Genomic DNA, 16,767 nt, shown 5'->3' with positions numbered 1-16,767 from the left:
CCTGATATTGATTGGGAAAGCTATAGCTCAAGTTCGTTAGATGGGTCAGTGTTTATCCAGTGTGTGCAGGAGAGTTTCCTGACACAATATGTAGATAAGCCAACAAGAGGTGAGGCCATACTAGATTTGGTTCTGGGTAACGAACCAGGCCAGGTATTAGAACTAGAGGTAGGTGAGCACTTTGGGGACAGTGACCACAATTCGGTGATTTTTACTCTAGTGATGGAGAGGGATAAGTGTGTACTACAGGGCAAGAGCTATAGCTGGGGGCAGGGAAATTATGATGCGGTGAGGCATGACTTAGGATGTGTGGATTGGAAAAGTAGATTCCAAGGCAAGAGCGTAATTGATATGTGGAACTTGTTCAAGGAGCAACTATTGAGTGTCCTTGATAAGTACGTACCTATCAGGCAGGGAGGAAAGGGTCGTGTGAGGGAGCCGTGGTTTAATAAGGAATTGGAATCCCTTGTTAAATGGAAGAGGGCGGCCTTTGTAAAGATGAGGCGTGAAGGTTCAATAGGGGCGATTGAGAGTTATAAGGTAGCCTGGAAGGACCTGAGGAGAGAGCTAAGAGCAGCAAGGAGGGGACATGAAAGGTCCTTAGTTGGTAGGATTAGGGAAAACCCTAAGGCTTTCTATAGGTATGTTAGGAATAAAAGAATGACTAGGGTAGGAATAGGTCCAATCAAGGATAGTAATGGGAAGTTGCGTGTGGAGGCTGAAGAGATTGGGGAGGCACTGAATGAATACTTTTCGTCAGTATTCACTCAGGAACAGGACATTGTTGTTGATATGAATACTGAGGCACGAATAAGTAGAATGGATGGCTTTGAGATATGTAGAGAAGAGGTGTTGGAAATTCTGGCAAGGGTGAAAATAGATAAGTCCCCTGGGCCTGATGGCATTTATCCTAGGATTCTCTGGGAAGCAAGGGAGGAGATTGCAGAGCCATTGGCCTTGATTTTTGTGTCCTCTTTGTCTACAGGAGTAGTGCCGGAGGACTGGAGGCTAGCAAACGTGGTTCCCTTGTTCAAGAAGGGGAGTAGGGATAATCCTAGTAACTATAGGCCAGTGAGTCTCACTTCTGTTGTGGGCAAAGTCTTAGAGAGAATTGTAAGGGATAGGATTTATGCACATCTGGATAAGAATAATGTGATCAAGGATAGTCAGTATGGTTTTGTGAAGGGCAGGTCGTGCCTCACAAACCTTATTGAATTCTTTGAGAAGGTGACTAAGGAGGTAGATGAGGGGAAAGCGGTAGATGTGGTATATATGGATTTTAGTAAGGCGTTTGATAAGGTCCCCCATGGTAGGCTACTGCAGAAAATACAGAGATATGGCATTGAGGGTGAGTTGGAGGTTTGGATTAGGAATTGGCTGGCTGGAAGGAGACAGAGGGTAGTAGTTGATGGCAAAGGTTCATCTTGGAGTGCCGTCACTAGCGGTGTTCCGCAAGGATCTGTTTTGGGACCATTGCTGTTTGTCATTTTTATAAATGACCTGGAGGAAGGGTTAGAAGGTTGGGTGAGCAAGTTTGCGGATGATACGAAAGTCGGAGGAGTTGTAGACAGTGAGGAAGGATGTGGCAGAGAAGCTGCAGAGCTGGGCAGAAAGGTGGCAAATGGAGTTCAATGTAGCTAAGTGTGAGGTGATTCACTTTGGTAAGAGTAACAAAAAGATGGGGTACTGGGCTGATGGTCGGATACTTGGGAGTGTGGAAGAACATAGGGATCTTGGTGTCCATGTACACAGATCTCTGAAAGTTGCCACCCAGGTAAATAGTGCAGTGAAGAAGGCATATGGCGTACTGGCTTTTATTGGTAGAGGAATTGAGTTCCGGAGTCCTGAGGTCATGCTGCAGTTGTATAAGACTCTGGTGCGGCCGCATCTGGAATATTGTGTGCAGTTTTGGTCGCCATACTATAGGAAGGATGTGGAGGCACTGGAACGGGTGCAGAGGAAGTTTACCAGGATGTTGCCTGGTATGGTAGGAAGATCCTATGAGGAAAGGCTGAGGCACTTGGGGTTGTTTTCATTGGAGAAAAGAAGGTTTAGGGGTGACTTGATAGAGGTGTACAAGATGATTAGGGGGTTAGATAGGATTGACAGTGGGAACCTTTTTCCACGTATGGAGTCAGCTATTACAAGGGGGCATAGCTTTAAATTAAGGGGGGGTAGATATAGGACTGATGTTAGGGGTAGGTTCTTCACTCAGCGAGTCGTAAGTTCATGGAATGCTCTGCCAGTAGCAGTGGTGGACTCTCCCTCTTTATGGGTATTTAAGCGGGCATTGGATAGGTATATGGAGGATAGTGGGTTAGTGTAGGTTAGGTGGGCTTTGATCGGCGCAACATCGAGGGCCGAAGGGCCTGTACTGCGCTGTATTCTTCTATGTTCTATGTTCTATTCCATCGATAGATCAGCACTGGTTAATTACAGGGTAAATTTCCCTCTACACTGACCCATCAAACACTCTCAGAGTGGGTACGGGCTAAGTTAAATATAGAATAAATCATGGACTTACTGTTATAAACTTCAGGCAGTTGATGTTGAAGAAATGAGATACAAGCTGAAACAGTTAATCTGGATGATCAGAATTAACAGAAAAAAACTGTGAGGGCTTTGAAATAAATATCTGGAACAAAAACAAGACCAATATATACCCTTAAAGTATTGAAGCCTTTGCAACATTTGAGACAAAATGCAGTATGAAGTTACAACAACTGACTTCAAAACTATTTAGAAAAGTGGTAATCTAGAGCATATAGACAAAAATGGAAAGCAATGTCCCAGCAAAGCTAACCAGGAGCTGTACAGAAGTCCTGACCCACAGCAAAGTGAGGTTTTTCCAGGGTCAATACTGCTGACTGGTTCCATGCTCAGCTGGCTGTCAGGTTTTTACATGGTTACATAGGTGTCATGTGGCTAACACAACATACAGTGAGTCTTTACTTCTTAAAACAGCCTTCACCTTTTAAAGGGCAGATGCCATCAGGCTGCAGCAGATCATTAAACTTTCTGTGGAAGTTTTATGGCAAGGGAGGAAACTAACAGCCCAGAGAGGCAGCTCTCAGGTTCTCAGATGCTGCATTACAGCTCCTAATCCAGGAGGTCAAAAGAAGCCGAAAAGTTTTGTTTCAGCCATAATCCAAGAGGCCCTCAAGCCAAATGGAATGGGAAGGAGTTTAAGAATGAATCTCATTGCATTTAAAACAATTTAGAGAAGCTTCACTTGATTGTAGGTTCACTCATGGAGGCACGGTAGCTCAGTGGTTAGCACTGCTGCCTTACAGTATCAGGGACCTGGATTCAATTCCACCCTCGGGTGACAATCTGTGTGGAGTTTGCGCTTTTCTTTATTGGTAGGGGGATTGAGTTTCAGAGCCACGAGGTCATGCTTCAGATGTACAAGATACTGGTAAGGCCGCATCTGGAGTATTGCATACAGTTCTGGTCACCGCATTATAGAAAGGATGTGGAAGCTTTGGAAAGGGTTCAGAGGAGATTTACTAGGATGTTGCCTGGTATGGAAGTTCTTACAAGGAAAGGCTGAAGGAACTGAGGCTGTTTTCTTTGGAGAGAAGAAGGTTGAGAGGTGATTTAATCGAGACGTATAAGATAATCACAGGGTTAGATAGGATGGACAGTGAGATCCTTTTTCCTTTGATGGTGAAGGCTAACATGAGGGGACATAGCTTTAAATTGAGGGGTGATAGATTTAGGACAGATATTCGGGGTAGTTTCTTTACGCAGAGAGTATTAAGGGCCTGCCTCAACAGTAGTAGACTCGCCAATGTTAAGGGCATTTAAATGGGCATTGGACATACATATGGATAATAATGGAATGGTGTGGGTTAGATGGGCAACAGATTAATTTTGCAGGTCAGCGCAACATCGAGTTTAAGAGGGCCTGTACTGGGTTGTGATGTTCTATGTTCTATGGTTGATTCCTGGGATGAAGAAGTTCTCTTGGGCAGAGCTTTCAGAAAACTGGAACAATGCTGGAATTTTTACTCCTCTAGTCATTTGTGTCTATCTGGTGCAGCCACATGAATAAAAGCTTTTGGCATAGCCTTCAAGTATTCAGGTGCAGCAGGAGGTGAAGAAGGTAAATGGTATATTGGTCTTTGTAGCAAGAGGATTTGAATACAGAAGCAAGGGTATCTTGCTACACTTGCACAGGGCCTTGGTGAGACCACATCTGGAATAATAGTGCAGTTTCCGTCTCCTTAACTAAGGAAGGATATTCTGACTTTGGTGGGAGCGTAATACAAGTTTACCAGACTGATTCCTAAGATGGCAGGACTGACATGTGAAGAGTTAGAACAATATAGATGAGAGTTTTGAAGAATGAAAGGGCATCTCATAGATATTCTAACAGGATTAGGCAGAGTAAATGTGGGAAGAATGTCCCAGATGATCAGCAAGTCCAGAACCACGGGTCACAGTCTAAGGACACATGGGAGGCCATTTAGGACTGAGGAATTTCTTCACCAGAAAGTGGTGGACCTGAGGAATTTTCTGCCACAAAATGTGGGTGAAGCCAAAACGTTGAATGTTTTCAAGAAGGAGTTGATATTATTCTTAGAGTTAAAGGGATTAAAGAGGGTATCGAGTTGGATGATCAGCCATGATCATATCAAATGGTGGAGTAGGCTCGTAGGGCCAAATTGCCTACTCCTGTTCCTATTTTTCTATATTTAAAGTTGAAGTATTCTCTCCTTCCCCTGCAGGGTCAGCAGCAGCTACTTTAATTGTGGTTCAGAGAAATAGGTCACCTTCCGCACCATATGTCAATGCAACCTCGATTGGCTGATACCAGTAAAATCAGGCCTGTGGTCCTGTTCTCCCCTTGCACAGAAACTGCTTTGAGACTTGATGGTGGGACTTGTTTGATTCCTGAAAAATACAATCAAAACATTCGATACTTCTGTCTTGGGATGGTTTTTCAGTAAGACCCAATCTATTGCTCTTTCCACTCTCTGACATCCCAAGATCAAGTCATTGAGGAGAATGTCATTCATAGAAAATTGCTCACTGGGTCCACAGAGTCGGAAAAAAATGTGTTCCCTCAGGCAAAACATTTGGGCACTGTTGTTTTAGGGGAAACGAGAGCAAGTAATCAATGATGACCCCTGATCTATTCAAAGTGAAGGGCTCTCAGATACATCCAACCAATCTCCTTTTCCTCTTCCTGGGGACCCTGTCAAATACTAGTTAGCAAGAACTGTGGCCTCATATCAGTGGAGTTGTGGTCGATGTAGCAGACCATCACAAATTTCCAGATTTGCTCCAATGAGTACCAAAGGACTCTCCTGAGTAGTCCAGGCAGTAGAACCATTGAGAAGTGTAGAAAATTGTGAGGGACATGGATAGGGTGGACAGTTAGAGTCTTTCTTCCAAGGTGGAAATGTCAAATATTAGGGGGCATAAGTTTAAAGTGAGGGGCAAGTTTTAAGGAGATGTGCAAGGTAAGCTTTTTTTAACAGAGTGTAGTAGGTATTTGAATGCATTGCCAGGTGGATAGTAGAAGCAGGTACGATAGCAAAGTTTAGGAGACATTTAGATACACAGATGAATGGAGAAAAGAGGGACCACGTGCAATCAGACGGGATTAGTTTATAATGGCATCATGGTCACCACAGACATGGTGGACCAAAGGGCCTGATCCTGTGTTGCACTGTTTTATATTCTATGTTCTATATTTCAGAATGTTTCTGTTAGCTGAGTGGCTGAGGGATCAGTAGCAACATGTAGATAGGCAGCTCTTGTCACCAAACAGGCAGCCTCAGGTTTTTCATAGTGGCTTGAAATTACAGGTAGGACTGACTGGATAAGGATTCAAACTTTGTAACCATTGCTAAATTAACAGACATTGATTAATGTGATGCTGTTTGTATGGCTGTGCACTAAATGCACATGCAAAGAGTTGTCTCATTTGTGGGTGAGATGCATCTGCCCTCTAATATGTGGACACAGACCTATATTCATTCACCAGATTAGTTCCTGGGATGTGTATGGGATTGTGTAAATGGACCTGTACTCTACAGAGTTTAGAAGAATGAGAGGTTGATGACATTGAAGCATTCTGGAGAGGCTTGACAGGGTACATGCTAAGCGGTTGATTTTCCTGGCTGTGGAAAAGCCTCAGGATAAGGGATTGATCATTTAGGACTGAGATGAGGAGAAATTTCTTCACTCAAAAGAGTTGAAGGAATTGTTTGGAATTCTCTATCCCAGAGATTTAAGGCTGAGAGATACAGACTTTTGATCCTCTCAGGGAATCCAGGAAGTTTGGAGCAGTGTTGAAAATGGAAATTGGGGCAAAAGATTGGCCATTATTCTTCCGAATGTTGGGTCAAGCTCAAGGATTTGTTTGGTCTTAATCCTGTTTCTTCTATTCTTATGTGAATTGATGGATCTCGGCACTATTGAGAATACTGCCAGTTTCCTCCCACAATCCAGGTTAGGTGGATTCGCTGTGGTAAATTGTACATAGTGTCAAGAGATGTGCAGGCTAGATGAATGAGCCATGGGAGATGAAGGGTTACAGAAGAGGGGAATGGCCTGAGTGGGATGCTCTTCAGAGGGTCGGTGTGAACTTAGTCAGAGAGTCATAGAGTCATACAGATGTACAGCACAGAAACAGACCCTTCGGTCCAACCCATCCATGCCAACCAGATATCCCAACCCAATCTAGTCCCACCTGGCCCATATCCCTCCAAACCCTTTCTATTCATATACCCATCCAAATGCCTCTTACATGTTCCAATTGTACCAGCCTCCACCTCTTCCTCTGGCAACTCATTCCATACATGTACCACTTTGTATGAAAAAGTTGCCTGGTAGGTCTCTTTTATATCTTTCCCCTCTCACCCTAAACCTATGCCCTCTAGATTTGGACTTCCTGACCCCAGGGAAAAGACTTTGCTTATTAACCCTATCCATGCCCCTCATAATTTTGTAAACCTCTATAAGATCACCTCTCAGCCTCCGACACTCCAGGGAAAACAGCCCCAGCCTGTTCAGCCTCTCCCTGTAGTTCAAATCCTCCGACACTGGCAATATCCTTGTAAATCTTTTCTGAACCCTTTCAAGTTTCACAACATCTTTCCGATAGGAAGGAGACCGGAATTGCATGCAATATTCAAACAGTGGCCTAACCAATGTCCTGTACAGCCGCAACATGACCTCCCAACTCCTGTACTCAATATTCTGACTAATAAAGGAAAGCATACCAAACACCTTCTTCACTATCCTATCTACATGCGACTCCACTTTCAAGGAACAATGAACCTGCACTCCAAGGTCTCTTTGTTCAGCAACATGCCCTGGGACCTTACCGTTAAGTGTATAAGTCCTGCTAAGATTTGCTTTCCCAAAATGCAGCACCTCATTTTTATCTGAATTAAACTCCATCTGCCACTTCTCAGCCCATTGACCTATCTGGTCAAGATCCTGTTGTAATCTGAGGTAACCCTCTTCGCCGTCCACTACACCTCCAATTTTGGTGTCATCTGCAAACTTAAAAACTGTACCTCTTATGCTCGTACCCAAATCATTTATGTAAGCGACAAAGAGTAGAGGACCCAGCACCGATCCTTGTGGCACTCCACTGGTCACAGGCCTCCAGTCTGAAATACAACCCTCCACCACCACCCTCTGTCTTCTACGTTCAAGCCAGACCTGTATCCAAATGGCTAGTTCTCCCTGTATTCCGTGAGATCTAACCTCATTATTCAGTCACCCATGGGGAACCTTGTCGAATGCCTCACTGAAGTCCATATAGATCACATCTACCGCTCTGCCCTCATCAATCTTCTTTGTTATTTCCTCAAAAAACTCAATCAAGTTTGTGAGACATGATTTCCTACACACAAAGCCATGTTGACTATCCGCAATCAGTCCTTGCCTTTCCAAATACATGTCCCTCAGGATTCCCTCCAACAATTTGCCCACCACCGTCAGGCTCACTGGATATAGTTCCCTGGCTTGTCCTTATCACACTTCTTAAACAGTGGCATCACGTTAGCCAACCTCCAGTCTTCCAGCACCTCACCTGTGACTATTGATGATACAAATATCTCAGCAAGAGGCCCAGCAATCACTTCTCTAGCTTCCCACAGAGTTCTCGGGTACACCTGATCAGATTCTGGGGATTTCTCCACCTTTAGCCTTCAAGACACCCAGAACTTTCTCCTCTGTAATCTGGACATTTTGCAAGATGTCACCATCTATTTCCCCACAGCCTATATCTTCCATATCCTTTTCCACAGTAAATACTGATGCAAAATACTGATTTAGTATCTCCCCCATCTCCTGTGGCTCCACACAAAGGCCGCCTTGCTGATCTCTGAGGGGCCTTATTCTCTCACTAGTTACCCTTTTGTCTTTAATGCATTTGTAAAAACTCTTTGGATTCTCCTTAATTCTATTTGCCAAAACTATCTCATGTCCCCTTTTTGCCCTCCTGATTTCCATCTTGAGTATACTCCGATTTCCTTTAAATACTCTTGTAAGGATTCACTCGATCTATCCTGTCTATACCTTACATATGCTTCCTTCGTTTTCTTAACCAAACCCTCAATTTCTTTAGTCATCCAGCATTCCCTATACCTACCAGTCTTCCCTTAAACAGTGGCACCACATTAGCCAACCTCCAATCTTCCAGCACCTCACCTGTGACTATCGATGATACAAATATCTCAGCAAGAAAAATATTTCACCCTAACAGGAATATACTTTCTCTGGATTCTTGTTATCTTATTTCTGAAGGCTTCCCATTTTCCAGTTGTCCATTTACCTGCAAACATCTGCCCCCAATCAGCTTTCGAAAGTTCTTGCCTAATACCATCAAAATTGGCCTTTCTCCAATTTAGAACTTCAACTTTTAGATCTGGTCCATCCTTTTCCATCGTTATTTTAAATCGAATAGAATTATGGTCGCTGGCCCCAAAGTGTTCCCCCACTGACACCTCAGCAACCTGCCCTGCCTTATTGCTCAAGAGTAGGTCAAGCTTTGCACCTTCTCTAGTAGGTACATCCACATACTGAATCAGAAAAATTTCTTGTACACACTTAACAAATTCCTCTTCATCTAAATCCTTAACAATATGGCAGTCCCAGTCTATGTTTGGAAAGTTAAAATCCCCTACCATAACCACCCTATTATTCTTACAGATAGCTGAGATCTCCCCACAAGTTTGTTTCTCAATTTCCCTCTGACTATTAGGGGGCCTATAATACTATCCCAATAAGGTGATCATCCCTTTCTTATTTCTCAGTTCCACCCAAATAACTTTACTGGATGTATTTCCAGGAATATCCTCCCTCAGCACAGCTGTAATGCTATCCCTTATCAAAAATGCCACTCCCCCTCCTCTCTTCTATCTCTTTCTATCCTTCCTGTAGCATTCGTATCCTGGAACATTAAGCTGCCAGTCCTGTCCATCCCTGAGCCATGCTTCTGTAATTGCTATGATATCCCAGTCCTGTGTTCCTAACCATGCCTGAGTTCATCTGCCTTCCCTGTTAGGCCCCTTGCATTGAAATAAATGCAGTTTAATTTATTAGTCCTACCTCGTCCTTGCCTGCCCTGACTATTTGACCCGCTTCTGTTCTCAGCTGTACCAGTACTATGATCTTTTCCCTCACTATCTCACTATGTCCCACCACACACCCCTGCCACCTCCTCCTCCCCCCCCACCCCCCAACACCCCCTCCTGAGCAGCTCGAGCAAATCACCCTACCGGTTTTTTAGTCCCCTTCCAATTTAGATGCAATCCGTCCTTCTTGTACAGGTCACATCTACCCCAAAAGAGATTCCATTGATCCGAAAATGTGAATCCTTCTCCCATTCACCAGCTCCTCCGCCATGCATTCATCTGCTCTATCCTCCTATTCCTGCCCTCACTAGCTCGTAGCACTGGGAGTAATCCAGATATTACTACTCTCAAGGACCTTTTTAAATTTCTGCCTAATTCTCTGTAACCTCCCTTCATAATCTCAACCTTTTCCCTTCCTATGTCGTTGGTTCCAAGGTGGACAATGACCTCTTGCTGGCCCCTCTCCCCCCGTGAGAACATTCTGCACCCTCTCTGAGACATCCTTGATCCTGGAACCAGGGAAGCAACACACCATTCTGCTTTTTTGCTGCTGGCCACAGAAATGTCTGTCTGTACCTCGGACTAGAGAATCCCCTAATACAATTGATCTCTTGGACCCCGAAGTACCCCTCATTGCATTAGAGCCCGTCTCAATACCAGAAACTTGGCTGTTCGCGCTATGTTCCCCTGAGAATCCATCACCCCCTAACATTTTCCAAAACAGCATACCTGTTTGAAATGGGTATATCGACAAAAGACTCCTGCACTAGCTGCCTACCTCTCTTACCTTTCCTGGAGTTAACCCATCTATGTGACTGTATCTGAGACTTCCCCCCCTTCCTATAACTGCCATCCATCACATACTGTTGCTGTTGCAAATTCCTCATTGCTTCTAACTGTCTCTCCAGCCGATCCATTCAACCTGATAAGATTTGCAGCCAGCTGCATTTACGGCAGATATAATCTGCAGTAACCCTTAAACTCTCTTTAAACTCCCACATCTGACAAGAAGTACTTATCACTCTATTAAAGGCCATTTTTGCTCCTTCGCAATCTACAGAACCAGAAAATAACACCATCTTATTCCTCTACAAACACTGCCTCAGGTTAAGTTAATAGTTATGGCTTATATTTTAAGTTTAATCAAGAGACATAGCTCCAATAACATATAATCAAGAAAGAACCCACTCTACTCACCACTGCAGATTCTCTGTAGGCCACACTTTAAAACAACAATTAACTTATCTGAGTCTGTGTTGTGAACTTCGCCCAAGATCAGTTGTGAATTTCACTATTTGTTAATTTTCCCAGATGCACTCCAATATCCAGCGATACATGAATTCAAACAGTAAAGGCAGTAACTGTGCAGGTTCTCTCTCTCTCTCTCTCTCCTGCACTGACCTCACCATGTGCTTCCTTTGTCTGTTCTTCTCCCTTTTAAAACTGCTGTTGTTTTGATTTTTTATTTCCAAAGTTCCAAAACAATGCAACAGCATATAAAACAGTAATTGCTCCTCCTGGAATTCGAGGAGATCACCTCCAGCACCTAAAATATCTCAAAAAAAGGAGCAGTTGTTGCAGCCAGAAATTTTTCCCATCCTCCTTCTTGGATTACCTAGCCTGCTCCTACACTGTGTGGATTCTATGATACATTGCCTCTCTATGTACCATCACCTCCCACTTATCTATTAATTCTCTCTGCCACTTGCCCATTTTACTCATCATGGTGCTGCTAATTGGTATCATCTCCACTAGCTATCACACCTCCAAGCTTGATATTATTGTCATATTTGGAAAGCTTACTTTATTCTAATAGTCAAATCATAAAAAGTATTCCTCACAACGAATCTTGGAGAATACTGTTGTCTACCGTCTTAGTCTGAAAAGTAATTACTTATCACGACTGACTGCTTAGTGTCCTTAAACCATTTTTAAAATTCAAACTGACAGGACTCTGTTATTTCTTTCTCTTTCACTATTCCCACGTTACATGAGGCCACCACAGTGCTGGTTAATCACTCCTTTATATCATCCATCATGACTTGGCACGTGGTTTCTACACCTGAAAAATGGATACTGTTTCCTGAAAGCCTCAACTTGTTAACGCGCCTACAAATGTGGTTCTTTGACAAATATATTCTTAAAATCCAATTAGACAATATTCATTGCATTCCCATCAACTTTCTCAATTCAACAAAAAAGTAAATTAGGTTTTTAAAGCATGAGTCACTTTTTAAAATATCAATGCAATTGTTCCTTAATTAATTCAAACCTCTCTAAAACATGTGATTGGTTTTCCCTCATTATTATTTCTATTATTACCTGCCACTGGCATCAACCTGACTGACCTATAGTTATCAGGAATGTCTGTACCTGTACACACTCTCTTGAATAATGGTATCCCTTTTGGCACTCTTTAATTTTCTGGTCCTTTCCTGGTACTTGTTGAACGTTGGAAGAGTATGGCAGGCATCAGTGCTATCTCCAACTGCACTTTCCTTGGCAATCAAATCATCCAGACTTGTGAGTTCTCTGTTCAAGCGTAGCCAGCCTATCCAGTAATGTTGTCAATGTATTTTCATCCCATCCATTTTCTTTATCATTTCCCCTACTATTTATATTTTGTCAGCATCCTCTACCTTAGTAAACACCAATACAAATTTTTCATTAAGTATTTCAGCCTTGTCCTGTGACTCCAAATATATATTATATTCATGGTCTGAATGGACCTCAAGCTACCTCTTATCACCCACATACAATTTATATACCAGTACAAACATTCAAGGTGACTTTTTCAACTGCCATTCTATTCTCATGTTCTCCACATGCTATTCCTATTTTACCTTTCACTTCCTCTCTTGATGTGTTACAATGTGGCTTGGTTCATGCTTAAGAATTCACCACACAAGAATCACGCATCACCTTCCTGCTTCAATATGTACTTTGACATCTTGCCGTCTCAACTGCTTTGCTCCACTTACTCCTTTGACCTGTCTCTCTCTGAATTTGCTACGTTCTATTCTTTGAAGTTCAATCTTAGTATTGGCATCATTCCCATCAAAAAGGTTGGTGCTGTTGTTCTCTGGCTTACAGAGGCTGAATGGCAACTGTATGACATATCCCACCCCCAGACAATAATCTCAATACCAAACATCAAGGTCCTGTGAACAGGACTGTCAATGACCTTGTATCTTCTGAAGATCTTTCTACTGCCTGCAGCTTCATAGTTCTCCAAGCCTGGACAGTCTGCTTCTGAAGAGCCACTGACACGACCCCTCAGACTAACAAATTGTTTCACCTGGTACTGTCCCACTGAACTTATTTCATCCTATCTCCATTCCATATTTTTATCTCCTTGTGCACTTTGTTCTGACCTCATCCACGACTCTTTCAATGCCTTACCTCACTTCAACATTTACTAATTTCCTGGCTATAACTGCTTCCTCTTTACTATGGATGTCCACTCCATCCATTCCCACCAGGACAATCTCAGAGCTCTCCACTTCTTCCTCAAAACAGAGGCTCAGCTAAGCTCCATCCAGCACAATACTCCTCTGCCTGGCTGAAGCTATTCTCACTTTGACAAATTCTCTTTCGACTCCACTCAAGTCTCAAACTAAAAGCTGCTGTAATGGAAACCCACATGGGTCTCAGTTATGCCTGCACTTTTTGTGGAATACATGGACTATTCATTACTGTACTCCTTTTCAAGTCATCTTGCTCATCTCTTTTTCTAGTTCATTGAAAACAATGTAAGTGCCAACTCCTGGTCTCACTAAAATGCAAAATGTTATTAGCTTTGATTCCCATTTTGATCCTTCCCTCACCATCAACTGTTCAATCTCTGCTACTCCTTTCCCTTTTTTTGATTTCTCTATTAAAATTTCTTGAGATACCCTATTTACTACAAGTCAACAGATTCTCACATTTACCTCAAGGGTACTCCCTCACACCTTACTTCCTGTAAAGACTCCATTCCATTCCCCCGGTTTCTCCTCTCTCATATCCATTCCTATTTCTTTTACACCATCGTTTCCAACACATCATTTCTTTTCCTCAACTGAGAATTCTCACCCAGTATGGTTGACAGGGACCCCAATTGTCTAGTCTACTGCACACATCTCTGCTCTCACAGCTTCTTCTCCCTCTCAAAGCATTGATAGTGTTTCCCTTCTCCTCACTTTCTACTCCACCAACTTCTGTATTCAATAGATCATCTTCTGCCATTTTTCCAGCTCTAGAATAATCACCAAAAACATCACACTCTGCCCTCCCCTTTCAGCATTCGACAGTGAACATTTCCTTCATAAAACCTCCGATGTTCCAGGGAAAACAGCCCCAGCCTTTTCAGCCTCTCTCTATAGCTCAAACCCTCCAACCCTGGCAACATCCTTTCTTTTCTGAAACCTTTTAAGTTTCATAACATCCTTCCGATTGGAAGATCAGAATTGCATACAGTATTCCAAAACTGTCCTGACCAATGTCCTGTACAGCTGCAACATGACCTCCCAACTCCTACATTCAATGCACTGACCAGTAAAGGCAAGCATACCAAACATCTTCTTCACTATCCTATCTACCTGCACATCACTTTCCTTCTCATTGTCCAAGGCCCAAACACAACTTCCAAGTGAAAAGGGAATTTAATTGTATTTCTTTTAAATCCTGGATTAACCACTCATGTTCCTTGTTGGAAAGTGTCCAGGCTGCACCAAAAAAAAATTTTCTTAAAAATCACCAATTGATCCACTACAATTAATCTCTAGTTCCATTTTAACCTGGCTAGATCCCATCTCATCCCATTTAAGTTAGTCCTCTTCAAATTCTACTTAAATTACCCCTCGCTCTCTCCATTACTGATCCAAGTCACATGATACAATAATCAGTCTCAAACAAGAACTAGTCACTTGGTACCCATCACCAGATTCAGCATGGTCTCCTTCTTGATTAAACCAAGCACATACTGGTCAAGGAAGTTCTCCTAAACGCTTTACAAGTTCCTCCAATTCTTTTCCCTTTATGCTTATATTATTGCAAACAAAATGTGAATAATTAAAGTTCTCCAGTGTCACCCCTTTCTAGTACTTTTGGATTTCTGTGATTTCCTGCAGATTTTGTTCCCCTAACCATCTCTCACTATTTGTCACCATACTGAAAAACTCCAGAAGCCTTTTCATACCCTTTTTGCTTCTCAACTCCAGTTAAATGGATTCTTGCCTTCTCAATGGCATCCTTCCTTTCGATGTAATTTAGAATGAGCCCCCTCATTCTATCTTTCTTTTCTCCTTCTGGCTTTTCTGAACACTGTTTCTGTGAGCATTAAGTACACAGTCCTCACTGTTGTGTCATGGAGTTAACCACACGGACAAACACAAAATGGAGAACCACAGGTCCATAACACGTGATGAAAGTTTTGTGAAAGTGTTTTGACTGAGTCATAAACCTCATTCAGAATCCTAATCTTTTCTGATCATTTATTTTTGAAACGTTAATGTAGGAATTTAGTTAAAGAAGGAAAGGTTAGAAAGAACAGATAGGGTATAAGAATTGTTAAGCCAAGTTTCTGTTATTTACATTACACGATATTTCTATTAGGGGTGGCACGGTGGCTCAGTGGTTAGCACTGCTGCCTCACAGCACCAGGGACTCGGGCTCGATTCTCGCCTCGGGTGACTGTCTGTGTGGAGTTTGTATATTCTCCCCATGTCTGTGTGGGTTTGCTCCGGTTTCCTCCCACAATCTAAAGATGTGCAGGTCAGGTGAATTGACCATGCTAAATTGCCCATAGTGACAGGTGCATTAGTCGGGGTAAACCTAGGGGGTTGGGGAATAGGTCTGGGTGGGTTACTCTTCAGAGGGTCGGTGTGGACTTGTTAGGCCACCATCTAATCTATATGGCTATTTGTGCTCGTAGCTCATAACCTTTATTCACCACGTTTTATGAATTTGCATACATTCAGTCCAAACATTTCTTTGTATTCTTCATAGTCCTTCTGGATCTCCTTCTGTCCAATATGGTAAAAACAATGCTACTTTCTCCCCACCCCCACCCTCCTCTCATTTATTTCTCCACCCTTCAGGCACTCTGCCTATATTCCTGATGAAGGGCTTTTGTCCGAAACTTCTATTTTACTGCTCCTCGGATGCTGCCTGAACTGCTGTGCTCTTCCAGCACCATTCAAATCCAGATTCTGTCCAATATGTACTAATTCCTTATTTAGTACTATTCAACAACCCCTTATTCCTCTGTCATACTTCCATATGTTGGCATTCATTACCCTGCCAATTTTAGCTTGAAGCTTTCTGGGGAGGTCTTGTGATACAGTGGCAGTATTCCCACCTCTAAGTCAAGAGACCAGGTTCAAGTCTCACCTGCTCTAGGGAGGTTTTGTCACAGAGTCCCTTCCTCTGAGTTAAAAGGGCCAGGTTCAGGTTTCATCTAACCTAGGTGTGCAATAACATCCCTGAACAGATTGATCTGAAATATTTTTTAAAAAGAGCTGGGTTCAAGGGGATTTTGTGGAACATGGTAGTGTTCGTACCTCTGGGCCAGAAGTCCAGTTTTAAGTCTCAGCTGCCACAGACATGTCACAATGTGTCTGAATAGGCTAATTAAAAAGAAAGCTGGGTTTTAAAGGACTCTTGTTGCACAGTGATGGTGTCCCTACCTCTGTACCAAGAGGCCCAGTTCAAGTCTCATCTACTCCAGAGATGTGCAATAACATTACTGAACAGGTTAATTAGGAAAATATCTTTAAAACGTGCTAGGTTCTATCAACTGGAAAACACATATGATTTGCTAGTGGTGGTTAACAGGTGAAAATCACCACAGGTGATTTGGTGCCATCTGCTCCAAACATGTGTGATAATGTGTCTAAACAGGTTGATGAAAGGTTTCAGGAGCTGGGTTCTTGCTTGGAATTCACTCCTTGGTTAATCAGTAAATAGGTGATTTGGTGGTGGGCTTTATAAATTAAAAATAAATGTTGGCCTCTTCCTCCGTGAGGAATTGTCTTTAGGGAAAGTGTCCAGAAGGAAAAGATGGAAACTGATGTTACTGTGAAGCTACAAATTCAAAATAAAATCTTGTAAATATCTGAAGGTCTTTTGCTACTCATATGGATATCAATCTTGGGGACATGATTACCTTCGATAATTTCAG

The 16,767-nt window shown here is 42.7% G+C and overlaps 1 protein-coding gene across 1 annotated transcript in view; it reads right to left on the bottom strand.

The window, feature by feature from the left end:
- Positions 1-16,767, bottom strand: part of LOC140463932 (protein HEATR9-like) — a 71,797-nt gene that overhangs the window by 45,456 nt on the left and 9,574 nt on the right. Inside the window, exons 3-4 of the mRNA XM_072558415.1 lie at positions 4,788-4,899; positions 2,525-2,583 (exon numbers count right to left, since the gene is read on the bottom strand). The gene's annotated coding sequence lies outside the window, so the exon portion shown is untranslated. The remainder of the gene's footprint in view (positions 1-2,524; positions 2,584-4,787; positions 4,900-16,767) is intronic.

Source organism: Chiloscyllium punctatum, chromosome 39, assembly GCF_047496795.1.
Source record: "Chiloscyllium punctatum isolate Juve2018m chromosome 39, sChiPun1.3, whole genome shotgun sequence".
NCBI lineage: Eukaryota > Metazoa > Chordata > Chondrichthyes > Orectolobiformes > Hemiscylliidae > Chiloscyllium > Chiloscyllium punctatum.
Note: the sequence above shows the minus strand (reverse complement) of the source record. Positions and strands in the feature narration are given on the sequence as shown.